The 24,000-nt window shown below is 39.2% G+C and overlaps 1 long non-coding RNA gene across 3 annotated transcripts in view; it reads right to left on the bottom strand.

The window, feature by feature from the left end:
- The window catches only part of LOC116184058 (uncharacterized), a 232,749-nt gene that overhangs the window by 34,399 nt on the left and 174,350 nt on the right, over positions 1-24,000 (bottom strand). For 2 of the 3 annotated variants that reach the window (XR_014957823.1, XR_014957824.1), the window contains one exon: positions 11,830-11,885. The exons of the other annotated variant lie outside the window; for it this stretch is intronic. This is a non-coding gene — a long non-coding RNA (uncharacterized LOC116184058). The remainder of the gene's footprint in view (positions 1-11,829; positions 11,886-24,000) is intronic. 3 annotated transcript variants of the gene reach the window in all.

Raw genomic sequence — 24,000 nt, 5'->3', positions numbered from 1 at the left:
GGATAATACAGCACAAAGACTGGTGTGAACAATAACTCTTGCACAATTTATCACGCAGAGAAGAGCTACTAATCTTTTTAGAAAACAAGGTATTCAAAATTATTTAATGCTAATATTTATGCATCAGAAAGCATTCTAAGCACAAAACAGCCCTCCTCCCCCTCCCCATCCACAACATGCATTTGTGAGCATCTTCAGCTACAATACACCATATTTTCAGGGAGTCTTGAAATTATCGTACTGTATGGTGGCATTTATGAAACTCTGTTATTAATGCCACTCTCATACAAAGATAAGCTGTGTTTACAATACTAATACCTTCCACAAATAATTAGGTGTGTATAGCTACACATATAGTCTTCTATACCAGTGATGGCTCAAAACTGTAAATTTAAAGTATATTATTGTAATAAACAGTAATAATAGCAATGATTATAAAAATCAGTTTGGCATGCTTCTGCCTAGAAGAATTTTGTACCACACTGTCAGTTAAAAACAGAAAACCAAGACAAGAAATAGCATCCTCTGAACAGCTATTACTTTCTTAGCTCTTAGTTGTTTTTTTTTTTTCCAATTACATACTATTATTTTTAAAAATAAAAATATGGAGTTGTATCAAACTAAAGGTAATGATGAAATTAGTCTAAAGTAGCAACTCTCCCTAACCAAGCAGATGGGTATCAATCCATCACTGCACTTAGATGATTACTGCTATATTCTTTCAAAATTATAAGTTTATAAAAAGTATTGCTATCTTTGAAAAAATTTCAAAGTATCTCATAAAAACAAGGTTTTCTTTATATGTCAACTCAACAGTCTAAAAGCAAAAATCATAAATTTTCATATATTGGGGTTTTTTTAAGTATTAAACATAATTTTCAAAAAATCTTGGCATAATTTTATTTCTTCCTAGGAGAGCTGGATGCTTCCTTTGCCTCAGTTAGCATAGGTAGGTACAATAAATTATAAAAATCCCTTTCCTTTTTCTCTTGAAAACAATACAGTTTCTATATCCAGCTCAACATACTATTTGAACTCCCTATTTGAACTTTTTTGCAGCACTTTTGCTGCAAGACATTGAAGCCTGTGTTTGTTTTTGGCAATACTATGGCACAACAGAGAATTAAGCACTTTTTATGTGATCTTCAGTTACAACATTGCAGAAGGATAAGAAAGTTACATATAATCAAGCAAAGTGATTTTTAAAATGTTTCCAAATTCCATTTAAAGCAAAACATCAAACACCCACAATCTTCCAGGTCACACATAGTAGGGGAAAGTGGGCATATCACTATCATTTGCCTGGATCAAGGGGTGTAGGAAATTGCCCAATTATTTGTTAGATTCAGCAAGAGGGAAAAGGACTTGATATCTCTTTTACTGAGAACATTCAAACAGATAAAACTGCATGCAAAATTGATATAAATTAGTTGCAGAACCTTAGCCATCAGAGCACTCTCCACTAAGTCAGCCTCTCCAGATTGCTTAAGACTAAGATCCATTAGACTGAAGCTCAGTGCAGAGCTTTCCAGGGTGCTACTGCCCACACATTCCCTTTTTAACAAGTTTATGTTGAAGATAGTTTTCCTGAAGCAAGAGACTCGGTCTGGTTAAAAGAAATAGCACTATTATCAAACAAGAGGCAAAAGCAAAAGAACAGTTATCTGAAATTCCTCAAACTCTCTTTTCACAGTCCCTTTTAAGTTGTCTCAGACTTCATTCCTTATCTCTGCATGCTGAACCTCAGTCTGAGTTTCTCTTATGGGTCTGAGTTTCTCCAAGGAACCTCTGATGGATCTTTAATGAAGCCATAAGATGAATATCCTCTAAGAAGCTGTGTTTTCACTGTTTTCTCATAAAATATGATTCTTTCCTCCCTTTCCTCTTCATCTTTTAATTCAAACCAATGCTAAACAGAACAAGGGCAGTAACAGCAGCCTGGCTCATCCCACTGCTGTGATTATGGAAATTCCTCCTGTTGGCTTCTTCTATAACTGTACCTGTTTTCTACTACTTTAATCAAGGCTTTGGTGGCCCTCAGTTTCCAAAATGTGCCATTTCTGTGAGATGACTTACTAAATCTATTTTCAAGGCAGATATTAGTGGATTCAACTATATTGTAGCTACAGAAATTTTCATCTTATGAAAAATACCACATAAAAGTATCTTTTATGCCTTCCTCAAACATTTTGTAAGTATTTATTTCTTCCTATTTTCTGAAAGAGATCAACATTCTTTTTACTTTCTCTTAGTTATTCAGTCCTGGATGTTTTTTTGCAAGCCTTGTTCTGAACAAGTTGTGTTCTACTCAATATTCACTGTGCTTTTGACAGACCCTGTGCTTTTACCTTTTCCTTTGCCATTTTTTTACTGAGGTTTTTACTATGTCTCATAATTCCAACATGCATTTTCTCCTTGAGTTTTAGTAGAAATTTTCTAAAAATCTGTCTTGTGTTGTACCCCAAAATTCAGAGCACTTCCCCATGTTGCCTCCACCCTTTGTTCTCTGCTGGCTGTCCAAGGCCATTTGAGGGGCTTTTCTCTCACCACGAGCACACCCAGCTCAGTGCTCCCCTCAGCTCTCTAGTATGGGACACAGTTCTTGTGCCTTGTTTCTCTTTACACATCCCTCTGTTATTTTTAACTTTGTTTGCCTCTCCAGTTGATTTTTTGCCTATGGCTAATTTCTTTTTTGCCTTTGGTTATCCTGTTTTATTGAGCTCTTCAGCTGATGACTCTCTTTTTATTCTCCTTCCGTCTCCTATTTAACAGTCATATTTCAATTACTATTCAGCTCAGTGTAAGCTGACTACCAAGATTCTCAAAAGTAGCTCAGGTGCAATCATCTGTCCAGAAGTTGTTGACTTCAGGCTTCCATACAGAGCTGGTTAATGAAAAAAAAAATAAAAATAAAAATCCCAGAATCCTGCACGCAGAGATTTGGAAAAAAACAAAGACCTCAGTGTCCACCAGATCAATTCTCTTCATTCTTTACTAATCTGACCATTAAAATAAAATCCAAAAACTATGCATTAACCTTAAATTAGACACACTTTGTTTTCCACTTGGGATAATGTCTTACATGTGTTCTAAAAAACCTGGTCTGGCTTTTAAGCCTACACCATCCTTGCTGCCTGTGAAAGGAGCCAGTGATCTGCATGACAACACACTCGATCTTCTTCCAAGAGTCAAAGTCATCCTGAGATTTCTCAGCAGCAATATCAAATTCTCTTTTGTGTGTGTGTGTATGTGCATGTGATGGTTTTTGTTGGAATAGCTTCTTCATTATTAGAAGACAGTTGCTAAAGAATACATTTAGCAAATTTTTTCTCATTTTCTTCATCAAATTAGTCTGTTGTTCCAGTTGAGAAATTTCAACTCAGTCTTGCTTTTCACATTTTAAAAATCTCTCTTCATCCATAAAACATTTCTTCTTTAAAGATATTGACATTTTCTTACCTAGCATCTCAAAAGAGTTTAGCAAATCCATGTTGAGAGCAGTATATTGGAGTCTAGTCACTAGACTACAAATTGCTATTTGATCAAAATATAAGCCAGATAATTTACATGTTTCTTATTTAAGTATAAAAGCTTTCACATATTTAGAATAAAAAATGCCTTATAAGTGAATGAACAAAGCAGAAAAGCATAACTAACACTGTGAGTGAGGTTACTTCGATGGGTCCAAGGCGGGAGCTGATTCCTAGAGGACCAAAGAAAAAAAAAGGATTATAGTGTGAAAATGAAGTCTAAAAAGGTGCTACTTTATGTATACACAAATCTGCACTGCAAGAGATATGAATGCAAAAGCTGTCAAAAAAGCCTAAAACTTCTAAACACCTCAAGATCATAAAGCTTTCAGCTTTAAGATTTTAATAGGAAAAGCCAATAGCCAAACTCTCTACTCAGACCAAAGTTTCAAACAGAATCAAAAGATGTTGAACTTCATTACATTTGGTTAAAAGTGACAAAACTGGCTGTAAAGGCTCAAAGCCCTGATCACAGGAGTCTCTTTCGTCTCTGCTGAGAGACAAGACATGTTCCTGCCAAGAGCTTGGTGTCAGCCCCACAGGAGAGCATTCCAGGGGTCTCTGCCTCTCATCCCCCCCTGTAGTGGCCAGGAAGCTGTGGTAGGATGACCAAGAAAAGAGCGTGGATTAGCACCAGTCTTTACAGCAACACAGGTACCAACAAAAAATGCTTCCATTTTTCTGTGCAGGATCGAGTTAACTGGCTCCTCTTGGACCAGCTTCAGCAAAATAAGGAGCCTTTGTTGGAACATCCAAAGTATCAAGGTCAGGACAACAGCAAAGTACAACATCAAGCAACACATTTGAGGGGATGGCTCTGGAGCAGCTGGTTAGCTTCCATGATGAATGGGAATTACAGCAGTTTTCAAGAGACCAACAGAAGGCTGGCAGGGTCCTAATCAGCTATAACATCAGTAGTAAAGATCTAAGGAGACTAGAGCATTTCCAAAACTAGAAACTTCTCTGGGCTTTAGTTTCAATAATTATAGCTGTGACAGCTGGACGGTGTGGGTACATGACTGGAATGGCTTGGAGTTTTTGACATATGGTGCTATTGGAATCCTGTCTGTCAGGAAAGGAGCATAAAATTACCCCCCAACAACAGGGGCTGCAGTGCATGTCATCCTGTCTCAAAGTAAAGGAGCAAAGATGGCATTTTTGCAGGTTAACATTCAGCAAATGACAAAATGTCATTCAAGTAATGTTACAGCAGAACATCAGTGCAAAGTGCTGCAGGGTCACAGGGCAATTTAAGTTAACTGGAGGAAGCACATTGGCATGCCTGGTTTTCCCTCTGCTAACTAAATTTCTAGCTGCTCTTATCCTCCTGAAATAACCATTTGGTGCTGACGCTGCGGGAAGTGGCCTCACGTGGCTTGAAAGAGACTCCAGGTGTGCTGAACAATAATTTCAGATAGTTACTTCTTCCTAAGTGTGCCTCTGATAAGGCCTTTTTCTATCCTGCATGTTGGAGCCCGTTTAAAACTCACGCACACCCAGAGAGAGGCTAAGCTCTATCCTCCCCATAAATTGATAGTTCCATCAAAAGGCACCATGTAGTGGCCAGTAATTAATTTTTCTTTACATTCTACTTATTAAAAATGAATGTAGAAACTCTGAAGCAAAAGATGTTCAGTATAATGAAATGACACAGACCTGTTTGTCAGCCAGACCATCACTCTGCACAGGGCCTGTTGCTGCTAGGAAGGATAGTTGAACTACAGGTTGTCAAGACAGAATTTTATCTCACTTTTCCTCAAGCCCTGAACTGCGCATGGTGAAATTAAACCCTTTCATTACCACTCCCCATTCCCTGTCATTCCTCTTTCTGCTGCCAAATTTGCCATTAAGGGCAGTTTTTTTTTTCCTAGCATACACACAGGAATATATTTGATTACCTTGCAATTGCCAGGTCAGAACGAGAAACTATTTATTTTTTTCCCCTTATTTGGATTCTTTTGTGGCACAAAACCTCCTCAAAGCTGGAAGCAGCCCGTTCCAAAATGCAGGAATTTGAGTGGGTGTGTCCAAAGGCATGAACAAGGAACTTCTGCTGATATAGAAAGGACACACACACACAACGTGACAGTGGGAATGTGTCACCAAGCAGAGATGTTGCTCAAAATGCAGGGATGGATCACAGAAAGCAAACTAAAACTGGTGAGGGATATTGGGAAGGAAAGCAAGGGTTCCCTTAAGTACAAGATTAGCATAAGGAAGGTTGAAAAAGGTGTGGGCCCAGAGATGACAGGGCACAGGAGATCCAGTGACAAGGAGGGAGCGAAGGTACTGAGCGTTTTTCATTCTACTTTTACATGGAAGGTCAGGACACAGGTTTCCATGTCCCTGGAACAAAGGTTGTCACATGGGAAAATTTCATTAAATTGTTTGTTTACTTAACTAGAGGGTGGTCAAATGCTCACCCAAGGACCCAGTGAGGCTCCATTGTTGAAACAAAGAAAAACTGAGCAGGATGTGGTCCTGGGCATCCTGTCACAGCTGGCTCTGCTTTGGGCTGACCTCCACACCTACATCCTGACAGGATTCTGTGCTGAAAACCAGCAAATTTTAGAAAACACCATGGTAGCACTTTCAATTGGTGCTAAAAGATCTGCTTTAAATCAGTAAAAATTCAGAATTAAATCTGATGTATAGGTTTTTCTGGATTCATGTATATCTTGAAGGGCTCCCACAGCATGAGAAATTTTAAGTAATATACAGTATTGACTCTAGTAACTCATGCTTATTGTCTACCTTGCATGCCACAATATGACATTTTGGCAATTAATGGTGATTCAGAGGAAATAGATGTCATTTAATGGATAAAAAGAAAAACATATATCTTTTTAGATGTTTTTTCACAAAAACCTTGTCTGTTTTCAAGCAGCATTTCTACAGGCAAGCTCTATCTTAAATTCTAGCATTCTTCTATTTTGAAGTACTTGGACTAATGTCCCTGTAACAGTGGACCTCTTTTCTCACCATCCCCTGGGGTATTATGGGATGTCCCCTCCTGTTTTTTTTTCATGTCTCAGGGAGCTTTCCTCAGGTTCATTATGTTTAAGAGGGAGAGAGAGGATGAACCTCGTTATATGGTAACATGAAGGTCATTTCACACACACAAAAAAAAAGCAGAGAAAGAAGAATAGGAAAGAGAATGAGACCCGGAACTGTAAAACTAATAAGCAGGATAAGACAGAAATATAAGGATCTACTTTTTGCACATTCTCTTTAGTGCTGAAAAACAATGAAGTTTGGTTTCCAGTACATTTAGAGCTCTGTCTCAAGCAGGGTTCTCAAATGTGTTAAAAAATACCATATGGGGCTTAGTGGTTTTGATTAGAAATGCATTAATGTGGGACAACTGGCTTTTCCAGAATAAAGAAATTTCTAACAGGAGAGGGCTGCTATTATTTATATGAGCTGAGATCATCCCATTTTACTGATTCATTTAGAGTGATGCCAACTAGAGCTGAAAACAAGCATTTATTCTTAAAGAAATTATGAAATTACTGTAGACTTTGATCTAACATCACCCAAGTTTTTATTCACAGGGACTCACAGCACAAACAGTCACTGGAAATATGCACTACATGGGATATCTTACAATACAGAAAAGGAGAGAGAAGCCTATTTGATCAAAATATTTGGAACCATAACCTGAAATCAGGTTTGACATAGCTAACCTCTATTTTTTCTACTTCAGATACTTGCATTAATTATTTTCTAATAGAAAGTGGCTCACTCAGAAAGTAGCAAGACTCTAAACACTCATGTCCCTTTGGCTTCTTTCCCACCATTGTAAAACATGTCTGTCCAAGGAGCTGTTTTTCAAAAATGCACACACATAACCGCATGCTCAAATAGAGTGTACATTTATTTGTTTCTATTTGTAAATATTTGAACTGTGCTTTTTACTACCAGATTTGGCATACAGTGTTTGCAGCTTAAAAATCTCCCCTTAGGCCTGTAAGTCTATCCTGGCTGAGGAGAAAAAAAAAAGAAATCAAAGAACAACTGCCCTCAAGCCACATCATGCAATGATTAAATATGAAATACATATAACACCAATAAAAGAAAGGCACAAAAAGTGGATTAACAAGATATTCAACTCCATCCAGTTTAACTGAAAGACTGAATAGGGGTAGTGGCTGAGAGTCACTGTTATAAGTCACCAAAGGGTTATAATCATGGCCAAGACAAAAAGGTTATATTCTCAGAGCAGCTTGCTCTAAAAGAGAGCATGCTATCATAGTTTGATGAAGAAATGTGAAATATAAAGTGTCAAACAGAAGAAAATGCAATCAGTTCACTGATCCTACACTGAAGAATTAAAGAAGGCAATAGCCTTGAGGAATGAAGGCACCTCTGATCTTTCGCACAGCATGGGCTGCCTGTGTTCCCCTTGTCAAACAGTAAATAATCAAAATCAATGGGAGGTATAAGAAGTCTGAAAAACTCAAAGGAAAAATAATTTCCCAGATATACCAACAATAAAAGTCATTCCTGTGTTATATAATTCTTATTATTAGCAAAATAGAAAAGGTAGAGACCCAGACTAAATTTTTTTATTCTGTATTTCATTGATATCTGTGAGGGTTTGTGGTATTATGGGTTCTATTTTCAGCTCAGTATGCTCTCCTGACTGATCATCTGGGCAGAACTCATCTGCAGCCCCATGGGGAAACAAGTCCAACAACCCCCAGGAGAGCTCAGCTTGGGCAAAGGTACTGGGGGCACCAGCATCAATCCTAATACTTTGTGACCAAACACAGCCACGTTAACTTGAAGGCCAAAACTCTGTCACACATCAAAAGGTTGGGTAAATTCTCGTGTATAAACCCAATGCAACAGGAGAATTTGCTACTGTGGAAAGGGAAGCCCCTTTCAGTCCTCTGGATCCCCTTCCTCTTCTCACCTTCTGCCATCCAAATTTACAAGTTTAGAAAGAGGAGGCACAAGTTGTGACTACCACAGCGATGCCAGAGATCACAAATATGCCAGAGCCCCAGGCTTCTGTGTAAGACAGACACACAGGACATAGCAGAGAGCACCAAGAACACAGGCCGACATCTCAGTCCAAGTTAAACGGACTATTTCTCCACCTCACCTCCCTCCATATGGATTTGGGGTAGGAAAAACTTAAGCAAATTAATTCCTTGAAAGAAGAATGTCCTTAATATTCATTGTGAGTGAGTAGCTGCTAATCATCAGCCTTCTTCTGCAATGGCACAGTGCCTCTGTGTGCCATTTTGGTGGGCTGGCTCAGACCACCACACACTGACACGAAAGTCAGGAGTAACTCTGGGCCTTCTGTTCCTTGATGTCAGCAAAAGCTTAGAGTATTGCTGAGAGGGTAACAGCTGCCAGTCTCTCAAGGGAAAGGCTTTGCTCGTGTTGCTCTTGAAATGAATGATGAATAACAGCAGAAACAGCCTCACTGATACAGGCTGACAGTTGCCTTTATGTTCTAGTGCAAGGACTGCATCAGGCACAGGACATGGCCCTGGATTCACCATGGCTTGAGGCTTCATTGTGAGCCCCTCACTGTGTCAGGCAGCTTTACACAGAGCCTAAGAGTAAGGGAATGAAGGGAGAAAGTGGCTAGTGCAAGAGGTAAAAAAGAGTCTCTTTCAGGACAGTTGTGTGGATCCTTAACAGCTGGCTGACTTTCTCCTCTCCAGCTCTTACTGGAACATGAGCCACTTGACTTGGGCACACCTTTGCTGTCAGTACACCATTCACTGATGATCCTGGGATTGCTGCACTTGTCTCTAACTGCATCTGGGCATCCTGATAAGTGAACAATTTAGAAGGCAGAGCTCCTTGGTAAATCTGTTGAAATAACTGGGCCTAATCCAGATCATCTAAATTAGGAAACTACTTCTACAGTGTCTACCCAAAGCACATGGCTCCTGAAACGGCATCTAGGAGGAGCCTGAATACTGCTGGATAGTCTCAAAGCAGGTGAATACAGCATTTGTGCTGGGGTCACACTGCCAGCTGGGGCAATGCGGCTGTGTCATTGTGTTTAATACCATCTATATTTCTGACACATCAGCTGAGCCCCTGGGTGATTCAAAGAGGCTAATTATAACTACTCCTTTCCTCTTACTAATGGTGCCACAAAAGAGTAATGACCACACTTGTTCAGCAGATCTGGCCTCTGGGGAGCAGGACATTCAGTGACTCAGCAGCTTCCTGCAGCCCTGTGTGTGCCCAGAACCTCCAACAGCTGAGGGCTGAGGTCCCTGAGCCACTTCTTGGGCTCCAGTGCTTCCAGGGACAGGCAGACACAATAATCTGCCTTCCCAGAACATGGCACCTCAGTCTAGACTATATCCACCTGCTGCCTGGGATTTACAGCATTGGTTTCAAAAAGGTATTTTCAGTGTGTGCAGGAATAAAAGCAAACAAGCAAACAAACAAACCCCCGATGTTTCAAACCACTATAAAAAGCCTGTAGACAATCTTTTCAAAAGACTAGCATCAATATGCAGTTTGTAATTGTCTTGTCACATACTGTATACTGACTTTCATGACTTTTCCCACAGTATTTCAGAGGTTGTTATAAATGCCAACACAGAAGGGAAGTGGGTGTTTCACCTCTGACTAATGGCAGCATTTACTAGCCTGAAGATCTCTTCTTATATCCATCTAATAAACTGGTTTGTCAGTAGATAATACGAAATTCCATCTGACACACTTGAAAACTAAGTGCCAGACTCAGAGCCTATTTCCATTTCAGTACACAAGACTTTATCCATGTAGCTCCTATTAGCTTCAGTAACAGCCTCCATGCTGTTCCCTTCAAATATCAAAGGGGAGCAAGCCCTCAGGTGAACACAGCCAAGACTTGGACAAGCCCCCGGGTAGAAAAACTTTTAAGATAATCTTAGGATTTTTCTGCCTGATTTTTCTTGCAGACACAATAGGCTTGGAAACTACCAAACGTCTGTTGGACAGATCAGAGGTGGGTGGAATTTGATTTTGCTCATCCTTTAAAAATGCCTCTGAGGTTTGTAAATATTCAGTGTGGTGCTAAGGTTTTGAGAAAGCAGTTATGCAGCAAATTTGAATGATTAATGATCCAAGACATTTTAACACATTATTTCTCTATTTTCAACATAAATAGTGTGTAAAGGGTGTTTAAAACCTTAATGAATCGAACTATATGAGTAAATAATGTTAATCATTTTAATTGCCCAGTAGTCTGAAATTAGATTTAACAGTGTGATAATGTATTACTTTAAAGGAATACAACCCTGCTCTATAAAAAATCCCTTCCAAGCCAATTCTAATAATTTCTATTTATCTTTTATGACATTAACTGTTCTACCAGTCTGCCGACAGACAGCCTTACGCTCACATTTAGTTTAAATGCAGTGCAGTATAGTTTTTCATTATCATTAACGTGCTCCTGGTGGGCAGAGTGCAATGCAGTGGCACTGGTCACACTTCATTGCTTTATCTCATATGACAAAGAGAGATGATGTGCTTCAGCCCAGGCCAGCAGATGAAAGCGAAGGTGGCCATGGCAAACTCCCCCTGCTGCCGAGGAGCCGCGGCCGGGCTGCGTCGTGTGACTCGCTAACAGCACGAAGGGGCAGACAAATAGATTTTCCTCTATATTTATAACCAGCATCATTCTTCCTTTCAGGCCTTTCAGTGCAGGTAGCTGTTTTATATGAAATGAACAATCTTTATAGACGTACCAGAGCCATAACAAGGCTGATTTTCAGCGAGGCTGAGGTATATAACTCTTGCAGAATTGTCAGGCTTCTTGCTCAACAAATCAAGCCTAACTTATGATGTTTGCAGTGTAATTTTTATTCCTGTTTGACTAGCCAACTACCCAGTGGTAATAGGATGTTAGAAAAGGGCAGTAGCAATGTTTGTACATGCCATGATTGATAGGCAAACTCTGCATTTTTCATTTATATCTCCTGATTCCAAATCAGTTAAGTTTAGGAAAAATGAAACAAAATGGCAAGAAAAATGCTTGCAGATTGCAGCCCAGCACTCTCGTAGATCTGAGTTCAGCCCACATCTGCTAGGATTGTCTGGAAACATTAAGATATCTAAATGAAAATCAATACTATATGTGCCAGCATTTACTACCAAGAACAAGTATCAAGAGACCTCAGCTAATCGGGCTTTCAAGCTTGTACTTGAGCCATAGTCTGAACCCCAGGGGTGTCCTAATTGGCCCAGACTAATCATAGAAGAGTTAAATTTATAACCAGCAAAGACATCTTGTTTTTCTTTCAAGTCATCATTTTGAAAGGGAAAGCCTCACCTGTGTGGTAGCGACGTGTGGTGAGAGCCACTGGTCATGCAAGAACTGCTGCTCACCTGTCAGAGGTAAGGGAAAGACTAATTTACTGTCCTCCATAAAACCAGTCAGGCACATTTAAGCTTTTGGTGGGTATATAGTGCTATCAAACCTTTCACATGAACTGCATATTTTCTCAACTTAAAAGCTCTGCACTTAACACTCCTGCACTGGGAGATAGAAGGTTTATATTTTAGAGGTAAAAGGCCCTCCATGCACTGCGATCTCCTAACCTAATTTTTTGAGCCAGCTAAATAAAGATATTTCCAAATCAAACACTGTTGGTGGAATTTTTTTTTCTGCAGTGAATGCAGATGTGCACAAAAGCCAACACACAACAGTTTGGTTTGTAAGATACAAAACAAAGACGTGAATTATTTTTCTATAGTAAAGAAAAAATAATCCTTATTGTAAAAGTGTGCACAATATCTTTTGGAAGACTGTTAAATTGTACTGTTAAAAATTATACTGCATCAGGGGATCGGGTTCCTAATATTTGTATTCGGGATGCCAAATGAGAGCAGATTTTATCCTATTTTCAACAAATTAAACACAAATATGTAAAATGTTTATAAAACTCCATCCTTATTTTGGGCTTATTTTGAGAAACTTAATAATTCTGCATAGATTTCTTTAAACAGAACAAAATAAAGTGATGAATTAAGCCTGGAAATGCAAAATCTAATGTTTTTCAGTTTTCTTCAAAAGCATACGTAAACATCCCTAGAGATTCACATCCACCAGAAGTTTAATAACATTATTTAGATTCTTTGTGCCCCATATGTTAGATGTATTTTTAATGTCCACCTCTTAAAACAAAACAAAAAGTTGTCAGATCTCGTATTCCTCCTCAGCACGGTTAATGGTTTCCTAGACAGTGCGTTCATGGAGACACCCCGGCACGATGTGATCAATGAGAGCTTGTTTCTCTCCTGGCATGATGCTTCCCTTGGAGCCTCATCTCCCACTAGTGCCTGCTGTGAAACTTTGTCAGTTCTTTTACCTCTAAGGAGCTCTCCTGTCCCCCATGTTGTAAACTACTGCCTTATCTTCCCAAATCAGTCTTCCTGTCTCTGCTGCTTCACCTCCCACTTCTTGTGGGACAAGAAGGCTATCTTCATCTTCCCCTTCAGTCCTGTGCCTGATAACTCACTGCTCTCGCTCTGTGCAGCACAGAACAAGGAAATGAACAAAATAAAGCAGATAGGGAATCTCAGCCCAACCCACACACAGAAAAGGCAAGCACAAGTCTCTCCTAAACAATTCTATTAGCTCACTTTGTACTTCTAGCCTGGATGCTACATATGCCAGTCTGCAGGAAGGTACCAAAAAGCATTCCTAACACAAAATTAGGTTCAAATATACCATCTGCCTTTGCTGTACTACTTCTCTCCTCAAAAATAATTTAAATATTAAACAAAAAGACTTAGTACTTCTTTGTATCTTCAGAACACTTTTGCCACAAGCTGTTGATTTCTCTTTATCCCAAACAAGACTTCAGTATCCTTGTGTTTCAAACACTTGAGGAAAAAGCAACAGCTCTTACACAAAACCACAGCTCTTACAGCTCCACTTTCTGGCTCTGACTGATGTTGTTAAATAAATCCTTTTGGAGTGGTTTAAGGAGACTATCATTTCCAATTCTCCCCTCTGCTTTTCCACCACCAGTTGTCACACATGTGACAAAACAAAAATTTGTTCTGCAGCTGCTCCACTTCATTATCAAAGGAGGATATTTATTTTTAAATTTAATATGTTTGATTGTGAACTAAGAATAATTCAAGTGCAGTACCATTTAAGAGCCATTCACTCTGGCAGTGGCCAATGCTCCCAGCGAGATGTTGAAGGGAGAGGGTGCAGGAAGAGCCTGGACCTTTCTTTGCCTGCAGAAGGTGAGCCAGGGAAGGGCCCTGCAGGAGGTGGTGAGAAGGCTGCACAACATCAGGCTGAGAAGGAATTAGCTCATTCCAAGCTCAGCCTGCAGTGGATGCCCAGCCCACAGCCAAAAGCTCCTCCACCAGCCCACACAGAAGCAAGGGGGCCAACAATGCAGGAGAATGGAAGCACCCAACAGCAAGGACCTGCATGAGGAAGAGATTTCCCCCAAAACCAGAGGTGCCTTTGCAGAACTACTTCACTGCTCTGCAGACCAAAGACCTGTCACATCAGGAACAATACTGGAGATGAGTATGGCGGCCCTTTTATTTTTTTATTTTAATTTGGATGGCTTTTATTTTTGCCATCTGTTGAATGCTGCTGCGAACTCCTCTACTATCAGTAGTCTTATTCCAGGTGTGAAGATATTTCAGCACCAGGAATCCATTACAAAAAAGATCCTACATACAGCTAACTTCAGCTAAAATCCTAGTCCAAACAAAACCAGCACTGAATAATCAAACTGATTTCAGTGCAATCAGGATTTCATTCCATTCTTTTTTTCTGGTATTACTCTGGCTTGGCCCCTCATATAAAAGGTGGGCGAAAAGAACAAATCTTGTACACATTCAAGATGAACTGAGCAGAAACTGCACTATTGCCAGTGAGGTTCTGCTTCATCCATGGACAGACACAAATAAAGGAAAATTTAGATATTTAGACAAAAAAAAAGAAGACAAATTCCTCTAGATACTTACAACATTACAATAAGGCAAAAATTCAATTAATAACTCTGCTGTTGAAGGGTGTTCCCCCCCCCGTTCCTCCAGCTTTGCAGCTTTGTTGAGCTGACTGTTAAAGCTGACAGGAACAGTTTGATGCATGAGGAACAGACATGATTGCCCCAAGGCAAGGAGGACCACTCCCTTTGCAGCAGCCTCTGTAACTCCAGAGAGGGCAAATCAGCCCCAGCAGATGGAGGGCTCAGCTGTAAAAGAGGAGCCCTGCTCCAATCCTGCAGGAAGGAAAGTCTTCTGCACGCAGGAGAGAAAGGCAGCAAGTTCTCTGCAGAGCTGAGAGCAGGGCCCAAGTCACCTCAAACTCTCATTGAAAAGATGATTGATTCGGCTCTATTTTGCTTCTTCCAGCAAAACATTGCAGGATGTTTTCTCTGCTGCTCGCCTCCAAGTTTGCTGCATTTGTTTGCCAAGTCCTGGGGTTGTCAAACAAACATGAACTCCCCCTGATGGTGCACACCTATTTTCCTTGTGCTGCAAATCCTCCTTTTCACTAGCAGGGCACAGTACAAACACACGTATAATTCTACTCATTTTCATGTGATACTGAATGAAACGACTTAAAGCTTATGCCAAATTAACAATCTTTTCTTGGCAATTTCACACCAGGATTCTATGCCAACTTCTGTTTAACAAGCAATGTTATTAACAGAGAAAATAAGTTTTTTTGTTTCTGCTTTGATTTGCCTACTTGAATCTTCTGGTGTAGTGAATTTTCCCATGCATGTGCATATCTAAAAACCCAACAAGGGAAAACAGCTCTATTATTTCCATAAAAATTGCTACCGCACAGCAGTTCTAGAAAGTCTAGAGTTTGGGGGTTATTCTAAATAAATTAAAATCAGTATTTAAAGCAGAGTTTCAAGGCACACGGTTCAGAGTCTCCTCTAGACTGCACTATCACACACGCCAAGAGCTGGGCTTTCTGTGAGGATCTCGCCTCTTAGTGCTGCTCAGGAAGTAGAGATGAATCAGAAATGAGATTTAACCAGCCAACAGATTACTCCCCTGGCACGGGGAACACAGTGCTGCTAACGTGCCAGCTCTCCTACTGCCACCCACCATCTCAGCATATGGGGTGTGTCAGGAGCAAAAAGGCAGCAGAAGAGCTCCGTGCTGGATTTCTTCCCCCCTGCCCCCTCCAGCTCAGCGAAGCCGCCGGCGCTGCTGGCAGCATTGGAGCTGCCCAACCAGCAGTGCAGAGAATACAAGGTCAGGCAGGAGCACAGGAATGAATGGCTCTGCCTCTTCTCCCTGGGCTCAGCATCAGTGCCTGAGCACAATGATCCTCGTGTGCTCAAGAGAATACTTTATACTGTATGCAACCGAAAACAAAATTTAAAAAAAATGTTTACGCCACTCATGGGGGAATGTACACTTAATTCACGAGTGATCCGGCACCTTCTGCTTGCCCATTTCTTTTTTCAGCTTTACTTCCAGTGCTGTTAAACCGACTTAAACTTTTTTTACACATTCATCTCTTTTGTTACTATTTTTATTAAAGCAGAATACTTAAATATTCTGTGTATATTTAGGGTTTCCCAAGTTGTACAGATGGGCTGTTCCTCTGAAATTAAATTATTTGGGCATTAACACTTGTCATTTCTCTCTGTGTGGATCTAAGATGTCTTCTAGAGTCCCTCTCTACACTTTCTGCAATGCATTGAGTCTGAACATAGAGCACATTTTGTGGAGGCTCCACAGCTGAGCTCTGTCACCTAAAGCTGCTCCACATCACTGACCAGACTCTTTCAACAGCCCGGATTTCAACTTGCATTCACAGCAGGTAAAGCTCATGTCACCTCCAGTAACAGCACTTCTACTGCTCCTTTGCTTGTATCCAATGTCTTTTGGGCATAGAAAAGATACTTTAAGGCCCACTAATATATTCAGGAAAGAAGGCATAGTAAATCTGAAAGATTGCCAAAATTCATTAAACACGTCCTAAAAGATGAAATAAGCATGCAATAGGAGGCATATTTTGCTATTGCTTGTGAAATCTGTATTATTTTCAGCTTATATTGTCCTTAAAAGGAGGATCATCTACTCAAGCAATGTAAAAAGGGGGCTCCCAAAAAATTCTCAATAAAAGATTTAGTCTCACTGAATTTCTGAAGACAAGGATGATATTTGTCTTTCACAATTCCTGGAGGCTGAGATGCATTATTAAAGAATAGATACTAAAGTACCTGGCTGATTCTGCAAAAAGGACATGATATGACATAAAAATGATTGTGTCAATTTAATATCATCATTAGGCTCCAGAGTTAACAATTCATTAATTCATTTTAAACGAGGTAAGTCTGTATCTTTTACCTTGATGTAAGAGGTAAAAGTATGTAAGAGTAATTACCTAAGAGTAATCTGAATCATTTCCATACCAAAAATACAGGCAAAAAAACCAAAAAAACAAAAACAAACAAACAAAAAAAACCACACTAAAAAACCCTAAATACTCTTAACGGAAACCATGATGTTACAGAAGTTGATGGTATAAAAAAATGTTAGTTCCCTAACTGCAGCATCGAGAAGTGATTTCTGGGGGAAACTAAGTACTTGTACTTTTTCTTTCCTTTAAGGTTTTTGGTAAGGATTGCAAACAGTGCTCTTTCTAATACTCTAGAAAATTAATAGTGGCTACCAGAATAATTTTGTATGTGACAGTAAACTAAAAATAACTGAATGTCAAGCAATGACTTCAAAGTGAGAAGTTTCCTAAGATAATATAAATTTCCTACGTGCTCATGTAACACTCACACAAAAATGCTACAATTACTTTATAAAATTAATTTTACTCTGGATATTTGCTATATGTTCTTATTCTATTTCACAGAATTGTCCTGAATCTAAATATTATTTTGAGATTTTGTCTCTACTTCTCATAATTTCTTATAAGTTCTTTTTTTTCCTTGTTCTATATCTTAAAAACCAATTCTTTGTCATTGGCTAAGCAAAGGCTCAACACCAAAGACTCAATTTTTTCAAAGGAATCCTTAGGCAGCTGAACTTTGCAAGTATCCAGTATTTCTGATAATCAAATTCTTTCTTCTCCGGGTAATATTTATATGATGTTACATCAATTTAATTTGCACAGTCTAATCATACTGATTTAGATATCTATATATCAAAGTGAAGTGCAGCCACACCACTCTGCAGTGCCAGCAGAAGGTATTTCTGCTGTGAATCATTGCACACAGTCCTGGTTTGGAAATACCCACTCAGGAACATCCCATGGGGCAGCATCCCCTCCCCAGCCCTGCCCTCTGCCCAAGCAGAGTGCTCACAGATTGCCTGCTCTCCTGCTCCTGTCCCCATCTCACGAACTGATGCCCTCCAGGATTTTCAGCTTCAGCAGTGGCATCACTTGCAGAAATGTTTCTTTGCAGACAGCAGATAGAACAAGTCACATTGAGTGATTCTTCGTTGTTTTGCCTTGCTACCAACTCCAAGACTACCTCCCCTGCTTTGTTTGATCATTCCAGACCTTGAAGAATCAACCATAAAGTGTTACAAAGAAGGAAAGGTCTTTTTATGGCTCATGCAAATCCATGAAGCCTACACAAACTTCCACTCACATATTAAAAAAAAAAAAAAAAAAAAAAAAAAGAAAAAATCTTCCTACCCCTGAGCATCTTTGGAAGATCTACAAAGAGAAAGGCAGAGGTGAAGTAAGGATGCTAAACAGCAGTTTGAAAAGTGGGGGAAAGAAACCATAAGGAATGAGCCCCTGTGAATCAGAATAATATAGTTACTTCAGTTCCAGGGAAGGTTATTCACAGCCACCCAAGTTGTCTTTTAAGAGAAACTCTAATGTTTTATCTCTTTGCAGAGAGGGTAGAGTATTCTGGGCTTAAATGCCTGCAGACAGTTAAATTCTGTGTTACAGGAGAAAAAAAAGAAAAACAATAAAGATGAATAGCTTTGACCCCTTCAAAATATTTTCTGCACTTCTCATATTACAATTGGCATCAAACACAAAATTACTAAGGCTTTTCATCGCTTTTTTTCTTTTCATTAAAAATGTCCTTGGCTGCATTGAGTTTAAAATATCACAATGCTAAAACAAACCAAAAATTTCTTAGTAATAGCAGCCTGAATGACAGAGTATTAGCACCTTTATCAAACGGGAAATTAACACAACACTGAATAACACACAGTTTTTAAAACAAATTTGACTAAGGCATCACTGTTCATTAAGCCAGTACCACAGGAGAAGTGTCTCCACAATTTTAAATGTAATTAAAAAGTTGAGAGGACATAAATTTGAAGTACCCACCACTGAAACTCACTTTGATTTCTGTATTTTTCTGATTATTTTGGGGGGGTTTGTACACTCTGGTAAAAAAAAAACTCTAATGCCATTAGTCACTGGATGTTTTTGTATCACATTCACTGGGTCCATAATCTTCTTGTTCTGCCTTTACACATCATCACAAACATTTTACAGTAGTTTGATGATTGTCATACAGGCAACCCTCTCAACCAGCACACTTTGAAAGGATGGTAGTCCTGATGCATTTATAACATGCAGCTGTACCAGAGCTATCCTGTGCAGCATGCAGGTATCTCCTTTCATTGAAAAGGCCCCCTCAGAAATACTTTAAGACGCCTTTAAAGCAACCCTTTACATTTGCTTTTGAAATGGGGGAGGGAAGAGAAAATCTCCACATTGTGGCTTCAGTCAGGCGGAGGACATGACTTGTGCAATCCTAATAAATCAGAGCATTCCCGTGTGGCAGAAGCAACAGGGGAATAGTGTAAGAGCAGTGCTGCATGTTGACCTAAGCAAGAGCTTATCGAGAAATGATGTCCTCTTAAACAGACTCCTGTAGAGATGTTCTGCATTTCCTCTGACAAATTGTGAGCTCTCTGACTGTAACATTCCTAACAAAACAGGGCTGATTTAGCAATGCACAAACTGCCCATTATCCTACTGCATAAAAAGGCCATTTAAAGGAAAGCCTTAGGACACTGCCCCACTGGAAACAGGACATCTGAAAAATTATCCCCATCTTGTGCCACCAAAGCTGTTAACTACCCTAGGGAATATACCTCATTTACAATACAGACAAATGTTAACTTTAATGAGTTTTAAAACTGCCATTTTTCTTGTTTGACTTTGATAACACTTGAAATCTTAAGCAAATACTTGGCTATTTTTTCACCTGGAATACCATCCAGCTGATATTGCCACAGCATTTGTTTTCAGTTGCCCCTTCCCCCACTCAAGTCACAATGCCGTGCAAAAGTGCAATTAAAAAGTACATCCACTCCAAAACAATTCTGGAAAGATTAAACAATCTATTTCAACAAACTGTTCCTGTCTGAAAACTTTGCATGCCAAGATTACTACTTGTCATTATCTTCCCAAGAGATGGAGTACCTTTTTTAAAAGTATCTCTAATGAGATCTACAAATCTATGTGCAAGACAGCTTACTTTATTGTGTTTGTAATGATAAAAAATATTTTAAAAAGGTTATGGCTCTTGGGACTGATAAAAACACAATGGGGGTAAGGTCATTCGGAAATGCTAATAAAAGTTTTCATAAAATATGATGATGCTCAAGAAGTAACGTTTGCCATGAAAAATAACTATGAAAGTCCTGTGATGGTAAATACTCAATTTTTTTAGAACTGGGTAACTTTCCAAATCCTTTATTTGTTCTGTTGGTGCACAGCTGTAGCTGTTGGATTACCCCACATATTCTCTTTGCTGATGCAGTGTCTGTGCTGGAGCTTCTCCCTCTCATACAAGTTTCAAGAAAAGGGAAGAACACGCACCTGCTGTGGCCATTAAAATAATCTTAAATTCCTAATCCCTCTGCCAGTAACATCCAACAAAGCCTTGTCCTAACCACACCAGAGGAAAATCCATACAAACCCTTTCTCTCTACATGGCATAATTTTCACAAGAAATTTTGAGAAATCCAGCAAGAGCAGGTTATGTCCTTATCTTCCACTCCTTTATCCTGCTGTTCCCTTGCTCCAGACCAACAGCCAAGAGCTGAAAGAGACTACCTTTTTCCAAGGAGAATTTTGTAACAAGAAGTCAGATTACCTTAACAAAATAAACATCAAATAATGGATTTTCATGTTCAGGCAAAGTACTTGGGAAAAAGCCAGTGCTCTCGCTATCAAATTTTCCTCACCTGTGATCAGCCTTTAAAAACAACAATTTAACAGCAAGTTTGTATACAGTTAATGCATACTATCAACAACTATGAAACTATTCAATATTGACACATGCATTCTTGATTGTAGGCAAAATTTGGCCTCAAAAATTTATGATTTTAAATTAATTTGATGTCAACAAACATTTTATCACAGTAAAAAAATTAAATAAATGGAGAAATAAAAAAAAATTAGTGCATTAGCAATCGACAAGATGAGTCTAAAAGTTGGCTCTGAAAATACTCTGTGCTCAAATAAATGAATTTAAAATAAAATGGTAAATGCTGCATTAGCTTAAAACTCATAAAACTGATATTTCAAAACAAACTAAAGTTACACAAATAATTATAATCTTTCAGTTATGTAATTCTATATATATTGTGTATATTACCTTTATTCCATGAAAAATAAGATAACCCTATTTTGAAGAGAACAGAGCTAAGATTAGCTAGGCAAAGGCCACTTATTTATTTCCCTCTAAAGAATTGGCAGAAATTAATCCAGAAAAAAATATTATAGATCTATATTAAGCTTAATCAACCACAGACACAGAAGTGAAGAAATGCAGTTTATGGTGTATATGAAGCTTTTAGTTTTTGACACATCTTATCAGAAATAAAGGACAAAAAAGTAAGCAACATAAAATATTAACACTTTGCATTAATCTCAAATTTGTTTCTAGTCATCAGATAGTAATTGTTTGACTTAATCCTGTTACAAAGCCATTTACTTGGTCTGCCTGCTTTTCCATAAATCCAGGTTTGATTCCCAAACTCAGGTGCTCTGCCTATGTCCCTGCACAGAGATCAGGTGACTGCTGAAAGATATATTTCATGGAAAAAGTCTGTAGAAATTGCACTGGGGGAAGAACTGTTTCTCCTGTATTATATTATTTTATTTTTCAGAAGACAGAAGAGACAAGGTGAGGATTCTTATTTACTGCGTGTCAGTTTTGCCTCAAGCTACTTTGGGGTTTACTAAAGAAATTGTGGTGGTGAACACCAAAGGAAAATGGGAAGGGCACTAGAAGAAAAGGCTTGGGAGAACAAAAGCAGACCAGGCTTTTGGACAAAATGGATAAAGGCTCATTGCAACAAAGATCTCTGTAAGCAACAAAGATCTCTGTAAGCAATCTAGATGCCAGATTTCACAAGCAGAAATAGAACAAACAGTACAAAGAGATCATAGAGTTGAGTTAAACCCATTCCAGGTTCCTCCTGGTTTACCAGTGAGGAAGAAATCCTCAAATATGAGGTTTTGTTGCCCTTTCCAAGCCATCAAACTAAGCAGCACCTCTGACACCTCAATTGTTTGACAATAAAAGCTGCCAGAGTACTGGCAAAATTTTAGAGCACCAAACCATTATCAAACTCCAATACAAAGGCAGCATCAGTGTTTTACACCATGATCAATAGATCCAATCACATTCTGACAGTCAGGGCATGGACCTGGGAGTGCCATGTCCTGTTTTGCTGCCTCCTCACCTGTAGGGAGAGGCAGCCCTGAGTAATCCCTGCACATCCCTGGATCCCTGTCAGTCCCATTTTTGCAGGCCTGTCTCTCTCAGCCAGCATGAAAAAAGAGGTGTTGTGAACCATATTTCTGACTGCCCCACCTTTGTAGACCATTCACACACACCCTAGAGCCACTTTCAGATAGTCTTTGCTCTTGGAGATTGTAAAAACAAAAAAGCTGAACCTAAAAGCAATTCAAAGCAAACATTGGAAAGGCTACTTCCACTTGTTCCTACAGGCTCTGCAGTAGCTGGCTAAACCTTTATCTTTCTAAGTTCAAGGCTTTGCACAGCATTTCATTTTCAAAATGACAAGACAGTCACTAAGGCAGCAGCCCAGCAAATCCACAGCCACTGCTCCACCCATGTGTTTTGGAAGCACATCTGCATCAGTCTGTGATCAGGGGCAACTTGAAGTCACATCAGCTCAAAGCTGCACCAGTTGCCAGCAATCCACAGATGCTGATGGTGCCACTCCCAGACCTGTGTCACCTCCTCTAATCACAGGGCAGGAACCAGAGAGAGACACAGAGAGAAAAAACAGACAAAGCTTCTGAGTGGAGCCCCTGAAGCCCTCACAGGGCACATCACACAGGGTCCAACTCATGACATACTCGATGCTCCTCTAACCTTTCCTCATCTCCAAATTCTCATCAGGCCTATGTGTGTATTTCTCTCTGGATAATCTGCAAACACGCAGTGTCACCTGGCTTCCTCAGCCTCTGACAAAACCCCCCAGGAGATAAATAAGAGGGAGATCCTCAGGATAGGTGTTCATGCCATGGCAAATGTGGGATGACTGGACAGCCATAGCAGGCAGTGCAAGGATAGCTTTTGTTCTGGAGCCCATGCTGGAGCTTTGAAACTGCCCTCAGAGCACAGCGTTGTTTTGCATATTTTGGTTTTCAAACAGAAGCATGTAATATTTTGGTATTAGAAAGGATTTTTATGCTCTGTAACGTAGCACTGAGACATAGAAAGGAACTGGACATTACTGACTCTTACCCTGAAGATTAAAATTCAGAAATAAAAACATCAGAAATAGAGTTACTTTTATATGCTTTGAGTCATTAATAAATTACCAGGATTTACTGGTTGAAATAGATCTCTGTGTCTGCTATCTTGTTTCATCCAATACTCACTAGTAAAAGCTGACTAAAAATGTTACATACTAGTTTTTCTGGGATGAGAGAACAGCTGTTTGATGTTCTGGTTTATAAAAGAGGCCAAGAGAGAGTGTATTTGTTGTGGAATTAATTGGTCCAAATTAAGCACATACTGTTTTTCCAACTTATGGTAGGAATCTATGTGATTTAATAAATATGATAAATGGCTTGTGAGAATAACAAAAGATGATTCTGGGCCACCCCTGTAGTGCACAGACTGTCAGCAGAGTTTGGTTAACTATCATGTCAGCCAAGAAAGAAAGGGGAGAATCTGGCAGAGAGAAAATTTGAAATTTTATCTCAGCTGAAAAGAAAACCAGCCAAAACCATTCTGCAAAATTCTTTCATCTAAAACAGCAACCTGAACCAAAGGCAGCATCTTTACCATTGAATAAAAAACCAAAACAATCAGCTGTCCAATAACAACACATTTTAACTTGTAATATTTAAATTGGTAATGAGGAAGGTGTTTTGTCTGAATTTCCATTTCTTTCAGGGCCTAATTATGAAAGACAGAAAAAAAAATGTGCTACGCACTCTCTTTCACATCTCATTACATTTATTCAGCTTTATTACTAATTCTTTGTTAATATAATTTTCACCCTGGGAACT

This window comes from Lonchura striata, chromosome 11 (assembly GCF_050655825.1).
Source record: "Lonchura striata isolate lonStrDom1 chromosome 11, ASM5065582v1, whole genome shotgun sequence".
Lineage (NCBI taxonomy): Eukaryota > Metazoa > Chordata > Aves > Passeriformes > Estrildidae > Lonchura > Lonchura striata.
The sequence above is the reverse complement of the archived record's forward strand: the minus strand, read 5'-3'. Positions and strand labels throughout refer to the sequence as shown.